Here is a 14,069-nt window from a genome sequence, read left to right as displayed (position 1 = left end):
TCTAGATATCTCGGAGATTAATTTGTAAAACTATCAATGTACTAGGGTTTTGCCATGGATGGATATAGTTGAATTATGAAGTCTTATGGTAGAAAATGAAAGGTTGTTGATAGATAAACAACTCTTGTAAAGATAATTTTGATGAAATTATGATTTAGAGACTAAATACAAAAGACGGAAAATTTGTAACACCCCTAACACTTATCCGTCGCAGAAACTGGGTTATAGAGCATTATTGGACCTTACAGATTAAATACGAACATTTCACAATTTTTATTATACATATCAAGAATCAGTTATAAAACACTCATATTGTCCCTTAGATGGACTCTCAAGGCCAATATACACCTTAGAAGTGAATCGGGACTAAACCGAGTACTCAGGGAATTTTTCCCAAACCAAAAATTTTCTTAGAAGCAGGGGACACACGCCCGTGTGCTAGGCTGTGTGCGAGGTGTAGTGTAACACCCCAAACCCGGCCTGAAAGTCTGGCTCGAACTTGGCGTGTCACATTGAAGTGTTTTTCAAAAACCATGTTTCCATTAAAAACCCTTCTTAATAATTAAAAACTTATACCCTTTTTAAACCTTGTTAGAAAACCTCAGCTGAATAACATTCTTAACAACTTTGTAAAAATCTTGGTAGTTGCGGAAACTTACTTTAAAAAAAAATTACGGTTACGTGATGTTTTGAATAACAGTAGTTGCTTTGGAAAATCGTGTTCTAATATTAGCAATTATAAGAACAATAAATAAAATTCCAAATTTGAAATCTAGAAATTACAACGGCTTTACTACAACCCACATAAAATAATTTAAAGGTAATAATCAAAACTGTAACACAAACAGTGTGTGTGGCTTCCTCCGAGCCCCTAGCAACCCCGATCCATCTAAGGCTGGAAATTACCTGATTGGAGACTGGAGTTAATCCACGCTCCGAGCACTCTTAGCCGACGCCCAGCCCAAACGAGCACGCCATAAAGCGAAAGGGATCAGCCAAGAAAGGTACCTTTACTCTTCTCATGGTTCTCTCTATTTAAAGCCAGCTTCCCATCCACTCTTATGTTAGCTTCCCGATGTGGGATCCCTCCAACATCAGAGTTTAAATTCAACACCAACTCTTGCCGCCCCCTGTTAGCAAAATAAATGCTCTTTGCTTGCTATGGGATTCGAACCCATGCCTCCCCTCAAATGCTCCACACGCCACTTGCCACTAAGCCATAAGGTTTTTTTGTGTCACAATTTCTCCAACAATATTCTTAAGGCCTACCTACTACACCCAGGGTTTGATTCACCTTAAACCAAATTTTTTGCTAGAGTCTAGGTTTAAACCCAGGACTTCTCCAACACTTCTCAACACACTTAACCACTAAAACAAGCCTTCATTAACGAAATTTGCATGCACAACAGAATATTATAAGCTGCCTTCAACCGCTCCCATACTCAAGGCCCAAAACTTCTAGGCCCAAATTCAGGGTGTTACAACTCTACCTCCCTTAAAGAAATTTCGTCCTCGAAATTTCCATCTAGCAGGGTAGTCGTGTAACATCTACCCCACTACGCTACCGCTGCGCACTCTGATCCTACTATCACTATCACACTTCAACTAGAACTTGAAACATCTCATAAATACAACACTTATTCACTGAAGCAGACACATATTTATCACACATATATACAATTTCTATATCCAAACATCACATCCACATAAAATAAATACCAAATTTAAATTCAGACCAATATCTAAAGAATCCATAGTATTTCAATTTCTAAATAGACAAAAGTATTTAGAAGACTTACGGATTCGGCGCCGGAGACTCGGTGTGCCACACTTTTTAAGAGAAATACTTCAAACAGACCGCGTGGTTGAAAATAATTTTCTAAAATTCAACCTTTGAAAACCCAATCCACAGCCGAGTTGTTACAACCCAGGCTCTGATACCACTAAATGTAACACCCCAAACCCGGCCTGGAAGTCTGGCTCGAACTTGGCGTGTCACATTGAAGTGTTTTTCGAAAACCATGTTTCCATTAAAAACCCTTCTTAATAATTAAAAACTTATACCCTTTTTAAACCTTGTTAGAAAACCTCAGCTGAATAACATTCTTAACAACTTTGTAAAAATCTTGGTAGTTGCGGAAACTTACTTTAAAAAAAATTACGGTTACATAATGTTTTGAATAACAGTAGTTGCTTTGGAAAATCGTGTTCTAATACTAGCAATTATAAGAACAATAAATAAAATTCCAAATTTGAAATCCAGAAAATTACAACGGCTTTACTACAACCCACATAAAATAATTTAAAGGTAATAATCAAAACTGTAACATAAACAGTGTGTGTGGCTTCCTCCGAGCCCCTAGCAACCCCGGTCCATCTAAGGCTGGAAATTACCTGATTGGAGACTAGAGTTAATCCACGCTCCAAGCACTCTTAGCCGACGCCCAGCTCAAACGAGCACGCCATAAAGCGAAAGGGATCAGCCAAGAAAGGTACCTTTACTCTCCTTATGGTTCTCTCTATTTAAAGCCAGCTTCCCATCCACTCTTATGTTAGCTTCCCGATGTGGGATCCTTCCAACATCAGAGTTTAAATTCAACACCAACTCTTGCCGTCCCCTGTTAGCAAAATAAATGCTCTTTGCTTGCTATGGGATTCGAACCCATGCCTCCCCTCAAATGCTCCAAACGCCACTTGCCACTAAGCCATAAGGTTTTTTTTGTGTCACAATTTCTCCAACAATATTCTTAAGGCCTATCTACTACACCCAGGGTTTGATTCACCTTAAACCAAATTTTTTGCTAGAGTCCAGGTTTAAACCCAGGACTTCTCCAACACTTCTCAACACACTTAACCACTAAAACAAGCCTTCATTAACGAAATTTGCATGCACAACAGAATATTATAAGCTGCCTTCAACCGCTCCCATGCTCAAGGCCCAAAACTTCTAGGCCCAAATTCAGGGTGTTACATGTAGGGGTCACACGGCCAAGCCATACGCCCATATGTTAGGTCGTGTGCTAAAACCTGAGCATTCTATTTCAAAATTTTAAGGTGCAAGGGACACACGGCCAAACCACACGACCATGTGCCCGACCATGTGTCACACACGGCTTAGACACACACCCATGTGGACAAAAATAGGCCATTTTAAGGCCACTTTCCTAACCCTTTTTGATATCAACCTATACATAACATTTTAATACATCAAATAGCCCCAATCAATGCAATTAACACAAACCAAAAGTCAAGTTTTTAACAAAATATGCTATCACAAAACTTTATTTCCTATACTCCATAATAAGTCCTTTCATTAGTTAACCAAAATATACTTCTAAATACATGCATACAGACATATTTATATATATGTCATTTACAACCATATTTCAAGTTTAGCTCTTTTCTAATTTAATCATATACATGCCATGTAAACCATAACATGTATAACAAAATCTACCGGAACAAACTGGATAGTGTGACCCGATGAGTTGATCTGATCCTCCGAACTTCTTGAAAATCTACAAAGAACATTCAATGACACATGTAAGCTTAATGAAGCTTAGTAAGTTCATTGGCTTTAAATAAAAGTCTTACCGATCATACCATAACAGTTCATTTAAATAAAGCATTTCACAATATTTCCTGCCAATCACAACTTCGATTGATGAATTCACTTATTTGAGCTTAATATCAATAATTACTTAAAACTCCTCCAGATTAATTTCATATAACACTTACCATTACTGTTCAAATTAGAGAACGTCCTAGTGATTTGAGTAAATCGTTTTCTTTATGCCATAGTCCAACTATGGTCTTACACATATATTGCCAAGGCCCTGCCATGGTCTTACGTTTGTAATGCCATAACCTAATTATGGTCTTATCATCAGGATGCCATAGCCCAACTATGGTCTTACATTTAAACATTGCCATGGTCCAACCATGGTCTTATCCGTCAATTCGTCTTTTGTCACAGAACGATCGTACTCAATATTGCGTTTTACTCATTTTCAATGTTTAATTCGATTTCATAATTTTACAATAACTTTATTTTCAACAATAAAAATATGAATAAATATATTATAACATTCATCATTTAATAAATAAACTACAAAGTGTAACCATATGAACTTACCTGAGGTAGCTTGTGGAAGTTTTAGAAACTCAGGAACTATTCTATTAATTTCCCTTTTTTCACGTTTGCCTTCGGGTTCTTGATATATAATATAAAATTTTTTATTCATCAGAATCTAATTCAATTCCAATTCATTTCACAATTTATGCCCTTCAATTTTTGAAATTACACATTTAACCTAACTTTTATAGTTTTTTACAATTTAGTCCCTTATCAATTTTCCCATCAATTGAGCTAATTTATCTAAATATTCTAAGCTATTTCACAACCTTTGACAAATAGAATTTAATACCAAACTCTATTTAATCTTTTTCACAGTTAGGTCCTAATTTTAATTTTTATTGAAATTGCATGGTAAAATCATCATTTAACAAAAAAAAAGCTTCAAATCCATGTTAATTCATCATAAACATTCAGCACTCATCAATGGTAACTTTCAAAATTACCCATAGAATAAAAAACTAATGAACTAGATAGTTGGACCTAATTGTAAAAGTTTTAAAAATACAAAAATTTCAAGAAAAGAGCAAGAATTAAACTCACATGGTGCAAAAATATGAAAAACCAGCTTAGAGAACCTGCAACGGCATTTTTTGCTGAAGAAATGTGAAGAAATATCTAGATTTTCAATTACATCCTATTTTTAACTATTCAATTTTATTTCATTTCCAATTTTACTCTTGTTCACACTAGTTTTGTGATTTCTTATACAAACATACCGTCAAAGCTTTGTAATAAATGTATAATTGCTTTTTAAGTCCTCTCTCATTTAACACATGAACTATTTAATCATTTAAACAAGTTTTTCACTTGTTTCAATTCAGTCCTTTTTAATTAATTAACTATCAAAATGTTAAAATTTTCTAATGAAATTTTAATACTAACTCAATGACACTCCGTAAATATTTATAAAAAATTTTATAGCTCATTTTATAAAATCGAGGTCTTAATACCTCGTGTTCGAAATTAATTAACCAATAATTCTTCTAAAACACACAATTCACTAATTCATAAATTTTCCTAAAAGCACATTTGGCTCATAAACACTAAATAATAAAATATACGAGATCATTTGTTGAATTTAGTGGTCTCAAACCACTATTTTCGACACCACTGAAAATTAGGTTGTTACAAAATTCTTGAAAAAATTCTGAATTTTGTGAAATACATGGGTTATTATTGTTATATATAAAAATCAGCTAGGCTTGGAATAATGATTAAATTGTATGAATTTCATTTTCTGAGTCTAATGACAAAATCGTGATTAATTAAAAGTATAGGGGAAAATAGTAATTTTGCCAAAGATGTGTATTGGACTGAATTGAATATGAATTGTATTAAATTGAGTTAAATTCATTCCTATAGATCCGAATAGACCTAGTACGGAATTGGAGCAAGGAAATGAAAAAGTATCGGATTAGTAGATTACAAACCTACAAACACTTATCGAGGTAAGTTCGTGTAACTAAAATGTATGTTTATATGTTTAAATTGAATATTATGTTTGTGAAATGTATATTTACTATGTATAAATATTGTTCAAATTTCCAAAGATATCCAACAAGTATCAAGTCCCGTTTGAACTTCGTAATGCCTCGTACCCTGTCCTGGCGTAGGGCACAGGTAAGGGGTGTTACACTGCAGCTTTTTTGTGAGCGTCTTGTTATATGATCGGTAGTGATCCTGCATGTGTTGCGGGCATATCGCAGCTCTTTGTGAGTGTTCTGTTATATGGCTCTCCGGAGCTTCCCGATATAGCTCGCTTGAACTTCTCGATATTTGACTATCCAGAGTTTTTGATTAATGGCTCTTCGGCGCTTCCCGTTAAAGGCTCTTTTGTAAGCTTCTTGATTTAGGCTCTTATAAACTTCCCGTTATACAGCCTGGATATGCTTCTTGTTACATGGCTCACATGAGCTTCTCGTTATATGGCTCGAGAGAGTGCTTTCTGATTATGTGTTCTAATGAGCACTCTTGAATATGAATTGACGGATTATAATTGTACACCTTGAGTGTACTACATGTGTATCCATCGATATTTCAAATAAATTCAACAGGCAAAATCCAGACATGAGAAAAATATGAGCACGAAATGAATTATTACACATATCTGTCTGAAATACATGAAAATGATGATACACAATGTCGAAACCATCCTTTTATTTAAAAAATTTAAATTTAATAAAAAAATGGAGAAATCGACTTTTGAAAAATAGAAATATGGAGTCACCACCAATCTTTTTGTTTTGGTGTGATCAGATCACCTAAGAATTTGGTTATCTTAATAAAACATTTTTAGTTTACTAAAACAACGATTCTGGTCTACGAAAATATGAGAAAGTGGGCTCGGGAGTCGGTTACGTATGAGGAAGGATTAGCACCCTCACTACGCCCAAAATTGGTACCAAATCGATTAAATACTGTCCTTATGTCTAAAATTAAAACTGTTTTTGAAATGTGGTTCCTTTTTTTATAAAATTTGAGTAACCCGAGGTTGTTGCAAAAAATCTTCTTGTTTCGACTTCCGAAAGTTTATAATTCGAAAATTACAAAAGGATGCCCAACTATTTGGTCCAACGAAAAACCGAAACCCGGCACAGTAGGGTACGATTCCTCGAATTTCCAAACATTGACCATTGCATCGCCTTAGAAAACACGAGTGAAATTATGAAGAGATATTTGATTATCTTGAACAAATGGGAAATTGCAGCCCAGCACGATAGGGCACTATTCCCCGAATTGCCAAACGTCGAACATTTCTTTCGTTTTAAAGGGTTTTTAGAAAACGTGAGTGAAATTCCGAAGGGATCTTCGATTGTTTAGGACAGATGAAAAAGCGCAACCCAGAACGACAGGGCACGATTCTCAAATCACCAAACATCGAACATTACCTTCGTTTTGAAAGGTTTTTAATAAACATGAGTGAAAACCTAAAGGAATATTTGATTGTTTCGAGCAAACGAGAAATCACAACCCAGCACGATAGGGCATGATTCCCGGATTGTCAAACACTGAGTATTGCCTTCATTTTAAAGGATTTTTAGAAGACGCGAGTGAAATTTTGAAGGGATATTTGATTATTTTAAGCGAACGAGAAATTGCAACCCAGCACGTTAAGGCACGATTCTGTGAATTGCCAAATATCACACATCGCCTTCATTTAAGGGATTTTTAAAAGACATGGGTGAAATTCTAAAAGGACCTTCGATTACTTTGAGCAAACGAGAAATTGCAACCTAACACGTTAGGGCATGATTCCACGAATTACCACGTATTGAATATCGCCTTCGTGTTAAAGAATTCTTAATGGTTGTGAAACTAGCTTAAAATGTATTAATTCGATTTAAAATAAGACGAAATTAATCATAAAATTTGAATTTTATAAAAACACATTTCAAAAAATCAAGTGGAAAATGATGATATGGGGTAATATGTATATGCATAAAAATACGACAATGGAAAAATGAAGATAATACAATTTATTTAATCAACTAATGAGAACTTAAATGACTAAGTATAAGTAGCTTGGAAATGTAACTCAATTTCAATCATGCATGGAGAATAATTAACAAATCAATAAGATGAATACATGAATAAGGCAACGATAACATGCATGGTATAATGTGATATGACTACTACTTGATACACAAAACGAAATGCAAATCAAAGAAGTAATATGGTATAAAATTATTTTAAGATAATGATAAGCGCGCGATATGCACTATATGAATTGATGGATTGATAAATTAAAAAAAAACAAACAAACTTGTAAAGACAAGCTTAATAAACACACGCAATCATTAAAGTATATATTGTAGAATGAATATTTTTAAAATACGTAATATATAAGTTGATAAATTTGCGTAGAAACTAATAATATATATAATTATTGAAAGAAATATTATAGAATCAAAGTTCGAATCCAATTGTATGTAAATGTAAATGTTTTAAACACAAATTCATTTAAAGGTTTACAAAATAGATGATAATAAAAAATATATGATACAAAAGAGTAATAAAAATGCATGACAAAACATAATGCCCAAAATAGATTTATAAAAAATGTATATATAAATTTATAAAAAGAATGAGATTAATAATAATATATATAAATTTTAAGTTGGTCTAAAAACCATACATATCCTTATATCAAAACATTTAAATAATAGGCTATATAAAACACAAAAGCAATGTAATATAAAGAAACATTCAAAAATAATAATTTTAATTACAAAAATGAAAGTCCTAAAATTGTTTCATATACACATAAAGGAAAATACTTGGGCAAATCATAAAGCAAAAAGTGTTTTAAAATAGAAAATCTATTAGAATAATAAACGCATTAATATATAAATATATGAGTCTAAAAGTAAATACATGTAAATTTATAGAAATGATAATATATATATGGGTTTAGTAACGTGTATGGATCAAATACATGTACTAATATAAATGGATATAAAATAACTTAAATCCTATGTAAAACATATATACAAAGCATATTTGAATAACAAAAAATATATATTAAAATAAAAGGATAGAGTCAAAAGCCATTATATGTATAAAAATATATTGATTTTATTATAATATATACGTATATGTATAATAATACAAAGGAAATAAACATTTAAAATGTACAAAATGTGATGTTAACATTGCTAAAAGAAAACAATTTACAAAAATGAAACAACAATTACTCAAAGTTGTTTAAAAATTAAAAACAATTAACTAAGAACACAAAGGGCTATGAACTAAGAGGATTTAAGAAACAATCCAAAATAAAAGGGAAAATTTGAAAACAAAACAATAAAAGAAGGGATGTAACACCCCTAACCCGTATCCGCTGCCAAAACAGGGTTTCAGAGCATTACTACCATTTACAGATCACTAAAAAAAATTTAAATACTTACCGATTCAATGCATCATATAAATAAATATATTACAATTCAATCAACAGTTTTGACACTTGTATAAGCATCAAACAGCAGCATTGTTAGCATACTTGCACATATCTCATATAAATTCAACATTGATATATCTATTTTCTCGACATATCGCACTTGAGTTTAATAATAGTCTCAACTTACATAATTTCCTTGTATCAACATATCAAAGATAATCATATATGTACATGTCATGAAACATATCATGCTCTTACCGTTTCTTCATAAGCATTTATCATTCATTTCATTATATCAATATTTCATGCTCTATCATTTCCATATATTTTATGTATATTTATTTCGGTAATAGTTTATATCAAACTTAACATAAATTATATTCCATGTACTTATACTTATTTCGTTTATCTATCTTTATAATTATTTCATATAACCATTCGTCATCTGATACATATTACCTGAATATCAATTGTTCAACAGATGTCATAGCATCTCCCATCCACGGTCTTATTTATCTTTGACATGATGCCATAGTGTCTTTCAACTATGGTCTTACTCATTTTCTGTCATGTTGCCATGGTATCTTTCAACCATGGTCTTATTTATTTCCCGTCATGTTGCCATGGTATCTTTCAACCATGGTCTTACACGTTTCATATCAGGTGCCATTGTATCTTTCAACCATGGTCTTACACGTTTCATATCAGGCTGCCATGGTATCTTTCAACCATGGTCTTACACGTTTCATATCAGGTTGCCATCGTATCTTTCAACCATGGTCTTACACATTTCATATCAGAGAGCACACTCTCGCGAACCTCATCCTTACAGTGGGATTACCAGTCCAGGCTAAATCCCCTGTAATATAAACTCATAGAGTATTGTCGGGATTACCAGTCCAGGCTAAATCCCCTGCAACGACAATTACTCTAATGAGCTTGGATCTGAATTACCAGTCCAGGCTAAATTCAGACCCTAATTCGGATTACCCGTCCGGGCTAAATCCATTTACACGTATTCTTCGGGAGGGCTATATCAGGATAGGATCACCCGTCCGGGCTAGATCCTTTTTACCGTCAATTCCTTTTCAGAGATCCATCGAATTTTCCTGTCATTCAAACGGGATTTCTTCCCATTTTATCAAATATATCAATGTTTCATTATTTTTCATACAATGAACATTCAAATCATATTCACATCAATAACATACAATCTCAAGCATTTAAGAATATAATTCAAGTTACACGAACTTACCTCATTGCTTGTTTGTGTTTATAATTTCATTAATCCGATATCTTTTCTTTTCCATGATCAAGTCTCATATTTGAGTCGTCGGGATCTTTATAAATAAATTTGATCATCATTTTCATTCATTTCATATTCTAATGCATTTAATTAATGCTCTAGGTAAAATTATCATTTTGCCCCTAACTTTTAATTAATGACGATTTCGTTCTTAGGGTCAGGAAAATAAAATTCTTGCAATTTAATCCTTACTTCCAGCTATTATTCTCATATATATATTGATAACAGTCCATGAATTCTATAAAATATCAGAATTTTCCATAATTTCAACACTTTTCAATTTAATCCCTAAAATATGTTTTCCCCCGATCTTGAACTAAATTAATAATTTCATTCAATTTTGTAATTTAAATAATAAAATAATCCATTTCATGCAATTTGGTCATTTCTGACATTTTTACAAAATTTCCCATAAAGTTTTATTTTTATTCAATTTAGTCCCTGAGCCTAAAATATGCAAATTAGCCATGCTAGATGAATATTCATACATATTTTTCCTCCTCCTGCTCTCCATTCCACATCCTTGATGTAGATAACACACTTGTAAGTAACATTATCCATAATTTTTATTATTTACTTTTATGAATATTTAAGCTGTCCATCTATATCATAGTCACTAAATTATTTATATCTGGAGCTCTAGAACTCTAAATTAAGATCCGATAATTTTCCTTGAAACTAGACTCATATATATTCTTACCATAAAATTTTCAGAATTTTTACTTCAGTCAATAAGTACAGTTTATTCTTTAAAGTTACCCCTATTCTGCTGTCTGACAGTTGTGACCCTTCTTCACTAACAATTAATTATCTTCTCGTACAGAATTCGAATGATGTTTCTGTTTATTTATATTGAAACTAGACTCATTAAAGATTCTAAAAATATAAATTTAAGCCCATAATTATGATTATACAATTTTTTATGATTTTTCAAAGTCAGAACAGGGGAACCCGAAATCATTTTGATGTTGTCTCACAAAATTTATTATATCTCATGATTTAAAAATATATTGCTTACACCGTTTCTTCTATGAGAAACTAGACTCAATGATATTTAATTTCATATTTTTTTCATCTTCTAATTATATTTATACAATTTATGGTGATTTTTCAAATTTAGTCTACTGCTGCTGTCCAATGTTGTTTTAGTACAAGATATTAATTACCATGTTATAACATCCTTATTTTCTTTTTCTACACCATTTCTCATCACTTTCTCTTATTTTCTCTTCACTAACATATCAAGAACATAAGACCTTATGTAAGAAAACTCTACTATAACATTATTTCCATGTTTTATCAATAATAACAAACTTAAAAACATATTGAAATCTTGATATACTTACCTTGTTCTATTGATACTAATCTTTAACTTGATTTTCTCTCTCCTCCAGCTACTATTTCTTGAATCCAACTTGATATTCTAACTCGCCATGGCCTCCTTAACATTTCTCTCTCTTAGTAGCAATGGAAATTCTTTTGATTTCTTGGTGGAAGTGGTGAATTTTTGGTGGAAGGACCAAATTGTAAAGAAAAGAAAATTTCTTTCTTTTCCTTCTCTTCTAACGTTGGCTGCATGCATGGAAAGATGATGAAAATTCTTCATCTTTCCTTCCTTTTATACTAAATAATTAATAATAAAATAATAATAAAATATCTCATTAAAATAATATATATCTAATTAAATAATCATAAAATATCATCAACATCATCATTACTTTCTAGATTTCTCTCTCTTCCAATTGACCATTTTGCCCTTTATTATTTTTTAAAATTCCATCCTTGAGTCATCATTTAATTTTGGTAAAATTGCAATTTAGTCCCTCATAGTTCTTCACCTATTCAATTTGGTCCTAATTCATCCATTTTCCTTAGTTTCTATACCATTCCACTCTTAAAATATTTACACTATTGGTCCTTCAACTTTTTCATATTTACACTTTAACCCCTTAAATTTTGAGTATTTACTCTTGTGCAACAAAACTTTTCTCACTTTTACAATTTAGTCCTTTCTTGAATTAATATATCATAATATACTTCTTAATATTGACATAACTCAAAATTTCCCTTTATGTCACTTTATTTCCTTATTTTACTATATCAAGGATAATATCTTACTGTAAAAATTTTCAGGGTATTACAAGGGACCACTGCGCGATGCGTGCAAATGCATAGGGGCTCAATCTGGAAATATTCCAGGCTCCCAAAACACAGCGTTGAAGCGCGAGCCAAATTGTAAACGCACACGAATTACAGGGATAATTTAAAAAAATGATGAATTACATATATGGGTTGATTAAAGTGCGGCATAAAGGGAAGGACTGATATTACAAATTCCCCATTTGACGCACAAAGGCTCAGATCCGGGTCCTGGGACTGGTCGACGCGCGGAGCCCCAACCATCTAAACGACGCCATTTTTGGAGCCACTGAACCAGGCCCAAAATAACGTCGTATTCAGACCTTTAAAAGACCCTAAATTTGGCTATTCAGCCATTTCAAAACCCTAGCCCCCATTTTGTTTTTCCAGCTGACCTTTAGCCAAATCATTTGGCTCTCACCTCCATCGTCCCCAACCGCAGGAGTATTCGCCTTTTGAAGACGATTTTCAGCCTCAAGACCCCTCCTCCACCTTCGATTTCGATGAAGCAATGAGGCGTCAACGGCAAACTCGCGAGGTAAGCCTCTTATTCCCTTCTCCTTTTCGAATATCAAAATCACAAACCCAAGAAATAAGAAAAAAAAAAGATTGAGGGAGTAAAGTTATTAGGGACTTATGACTCGAAAAATCACCTTTCTCTTTTTTGATTACTTTGTATTGCTTCTGTGCGCGTAAAAAAATACAATGAGCAGAGACTTTGGCTTTATAACCGAAACAAAAATAAGAAATATTCAAAAATAAAAATAAAAATCGAATCAAAATTCTCCTTTTGCTGTTTTTTTTGTATGTATTTGCTGCTGTGGTTTGTCCATTTCTTCGCAGGTACAGGTGCGTTGGCGCTAGGGTACGGGGCTGGGCTGGCGTACGGAGGTGCGTGTGCGTGGCTGCTAGAGGGTACGAAGGCCAGGGCTGAGGCTTGGCTGCGGCGCAAGAGTGGGAACTGCTAGGGTTTCTGACGTTTTAATGTTCTGGGCCTATTGGGCCTTGTAAGTTTGGGTCAGGTTTTAAATTTGGGTCTAGGTTTAGTTATTGGGCTTGGGTTATGTAGCTGGGTTTGGGTCTGTTATAAAACTAGACTGTTATATTGGTTTGGTTTAATTTTTTGTATTTATTTATTTTGTATACATTTTGGTTTCTAGTGGGCCCGGGCAAATTGGCCCATTTACACACAATACATGGAAGTATGGGATGATGATATATGAACATGGAATTTGTTTGATGAATATGTTCATCTATGATTATAGATTTGTACACCTCGAGTGTACTTCCCGTGTTTCCATCGATATTTCAATTGATTTAATAGGCAAAATCCTGATATGAAATAATTTGAACTTTAGACGAATTATTATGAAAATGTACTTGAAATACATGGATATGATTTGCATATGTTATATGAATTCATAATGTGGAAAGTATATGTATATGAAAATTTGGTTATTGTTGAGCCCATACATGTTTCTTGATATTTGAATGAAATATATGACTAACAAGGGTGATGATGATATATGTTAAGGCTTGTGACCAGATTGGTTGATTATGTCTTGCATGTTTATCTTGAACATGATTAA

Source organism: Gossypium hirsutum, chromosome A05 (genome assembly GCF_007990345.1).
Source record: "Gossypium hirsutum isolate 1008001.06 chromosome A05, Gossypium_hirsutum_v2.1, whole genome shotgun sequence".
Classification (NCBI taxonomy): domain Eukaryota; kingdom Viridiplantae; phylum Streptophyta; class Magnoliopsida; order Malvales; family Malvaceae; genus Gossypium; species Gossypium hirsutum.
Note: the sequence above shows the minus strand (reverse complement) of the source record.